Source organism: Propithecus coquereli, unplaced genomic scaffold, assembly GCF_000956105.1.
Source record: "Propithecus coquereli isolate 6110/MARCELLA unplaced genomic scaffold, Pcoq_1.0 Scaffold14, whole genome shotgun sequence".
In the NCBI taxonomy this organism is placed as follows: Eukaryota; Metazoa; Chordata; class Mammalia; order Primates; family Indriidae; genus Propithecus; species Propithecus coquereli.
Window position 1 is genome coordinate 17074503 of NW_012138302.1, and position 3355 is coordinate 17077857.

The following is a 3355-nucleotide window of genomic DNA, read 5'->3' on the forward strand; positions in this document are numbered from 1 at the left end:
CATCTATAGTTTAAATTATCACCCATGTGATGATGACTAACAGATTTCTATTTCTAGCCTGGTTTTCCCATGAAGAACTTTCTTATTGTCCCAAAGGATTTTAAATTCAACAAAATTCATCTGAGTTCTTCCCTGGCCATTCTTGATCCTCTTCTGATGTTTTCTAATTCCATAATGGCATCATCCATCTAGTTCCACAAGCCAGACAGGAGTTATTCTTGATATCTCTCTCTCTTGCTGACTTTATCCAAATAATCATCAATTCCTGTCAGCTCCTACATATCTTCCATTCATTCACTTCTGTCCATTTCCAGTGCTGCTACCCTAATATAAGCTAACAACTTCTTGAATCTGGACAATTTATTGCCAAAGACTCCAAACTGGGCTCCTGTATCCACTCTCTCTTCCCTTCTATCACCTCTCCATATGGCATCAAAATAATCCTTTTTCCAAAATATATAAATCTACTGAAGTAGTCTTCCTGCTTAAATCTTCCCAAATAAAGCCCAAACTCCTTAACATGACCAACCAGGCACTGCATGGTTTAATTCTTACTTCTTTAGTGTTATATTTTACTGCCTCTTGTTTTCTGTTCTCTAGCTGTGCTGGTCTCCTGAGAGTTTTTCCAATATACCATCACTGGGCCTTTCCTCCTCCCTGATGTCTCCTGTATAATTCTTACTCATTCTTCCAACTCAGACTCATTCTTCCCACTTAACCATTTCTTCGGGAAGCTGTTCTTTCATTATATTTACCACAATTGTGATTTTATATTTTATTCAGGTAATTATTTCCCACTTTATATAAGTTCCACAACGGATGATATCTATTTGTGTTCACCATTGCATACCTAATACCTTCAGACAGTAGGAGCTCAATATTGCTTGAATGAATAAACCTCTCTAACCCTCAGTTTCCCATTCTTACAACTATCCAACATTGTTTTAAGTTCAAATAAGATGATATATGTGGAAACACCTCAAAATATAACACACTAAGGAAATGGTATCATAATACCAAAGCAGATAGATTCTTGCTACTGAAGATTATAATTCTTTAATTTCACTGTGATCTTGGAATTATGCAAACAAATGGCAAAAATTAATGTGGTTTCAGTTGTCATCCTTTTGGTCCATTGATCCATCTCCCTTGTAGTTCTACCATTCTTGCCATAGTTCCGGCTCTCATTTTCTCCTGATTTCCCTGTTTCAGGTCTGCCTCTTTTGCTTCCCCCACTCCATTCTCCAGAACTTCTGGAGTGTGAGTTATCTTTGTTAAATGGATTTGCTTCATATTACTTGCTTGCTTTAAATCTCTCAGTGGCTTCTTGTTGCCTGCAGAATAATGTCTAATCTCCTTAATGGGTCATATTTGACACTTCATGATATGACGTATGCCTTGCCTTCTACCTGTGTTCCTCACTGTTTTGTGCTTTACCTGCCCTCCAACCACTCTGAACTACTTGTTTCATAGATATGTTACCTTCTTTCTTGCCATTGCTCGTATCATTTCTTTCTCTTCAAAGGTGCTTACACTCCTTCTGGCTCACTCCTTAATCAAATCATCGTTTTAAGACTCAGCTGGCAATCCTTTGTGACATTTCCCTTGACGTCTTCAGGCAAAAATTAAACATTTCCTCATCTTGTGCTCCCAAACATCTATTATGGGACTTATACACATTGGTAAAATTAGTTATTTACACTTCTTGTGTATAAATTCATTCACTGTTTGTGAACCTCTCAAAGGCAGGGATACAATTCTTTGTATCTCTCTATCCTTAGGTACATAGCAGAAATTTAATATTTATTGACAGGATGATTAGAGGAGAAAAGAGACCAGAAGAAATGAGGAATGGCCAGATTTTAAGGTGTGAAAAGCTGTGTGCAGTCAAATTCATGCTGTAAATGTGGATTCCTTGTATTACTGTTGTTAAGACTAAGGTCAGCGGTAGGATTCTGATGCTGTATGAAGAGGGAAGTTAAATCACATTTCACTTTGGATGAAGTTAACATGTTTTTATTGTACATCTACTTACTGTATGGCACTTGGATTTTACTTTGGGGTCACACAACATAAATATAAATCGCACAAGGTGAATACGTATGAAAAGTTAAAGATACGATAATGTTATTTATTGTGTAGGATAAGACTAGTAAATGTGGGAGAAATAAAACCAATCATCGATTGTTCTATTTTGGCTTTGTTTTTCATATGGTGAAGCCTTAACCCTCTGTTTTTCAGCTTTAAAGTCCTTTTACATAGACTGTTAGAGTTTCATTTTTTTCATAGTCTGTTTAATTAGACAGAAGAGTTATTGGTTTTGTTTTTTTTGTTGTTGTTGTCGTTTTTCTTTTTTCTTTTTTTTTTTTTACAAATAAGGAAACTGAGGTTCAGAGAGGCAAATGGCTTTGACAAGAACACTACAAAGTTTGAAAGTTGTGTCTGCTTCTTTTCATCTGAAGCCGCCATCTTCCAGTAATTCGCCAAAATGACAAACACAAAGGGAAAGAGGAGAGGCACCTGATACATGTTTTCTAGGCCTTTTAGAAAACATGGAGTTGTTCCTTTGGCCACATAGATGTGAATCTACAAGAAAGATGTAGACATCAAGGGAATGGGTACTGTTCAAAAAGGCATGCCCTACAAATGTTACCATGGCAAAACTGGAAGTCTATAATGTTACCCAGCATGCTGTTGGAATTGTTATAAACAAACAAGTTAAGGGCAAGATTCTTGCTAAGAGGATTAATGTGCGTATGGAGCATATTAAGCACTCTAAGAGCCAAGATAACTTCCTGAAACGTGTGAAGGAAAATGATGAGAAAAAGAAGGACGCCAAAGAGAAAGGCACCTGGGTTCAACTGAAGCGCCAGCCTGCTCCACCCAGAGAAGCACACTTTGTGAGAACCTATGGAAAGGAGCCTGAGCTGCTGGAACCTGTTCCCTATGAATTCACGGCATAGGAGATAAACTAATAAAAGACCGCTGGACTCTAAAAATGTTTCTCTTCATTGTGTAGAAGTGTGGTGTCCCCTTCCCCAAAGAAATATTTAAAGCAAAAAAAAAAAAAAAAAAAAGTGTCTGAACTAGAACCAGGCATTTCTGACTTGTCTACTAGACTGCCTCCCACAGAACTACATGGCCTTTGTGGTTGGCTACACCAGCACACAGTACCATTTGTGCTTTGATCTATGAGGAATTTCTTAACCTGAGCCAGAATTTCTGGAAATTCCCAAACTACAGTCAAAATGGAATATTGTCTCCCAAATTCCACAGTTTCTTTTTTTTTTTTTTTGAGACAGAGTCTCACTGTGTTGCCCGGGCTAGAGTGCCATGGCGTCATCCTAGCTCACAG

At 37.6% G+C, this 3355-nt stretch overlaps 1 protein-coding gene and 1 pseudogene across 1 annotated transcript in view; both read left to right on the plus strand.

Annotated features, from left to right (window-relative positions):
* FAF1 (Fas (TNFRSF6) associated factor 1) overlaps nucleotides 1-3355 on the plus strand; it is a 334517-nt gene that overhangs the window by 143929 nt on the left and 187233 nt on the right. The gene's annotated exons all lie outside the window — the stretch shown is intronic.
* On the plus strand, nucleotides 2486-2963 carry LOC105806230 (annotated as a pseudogene).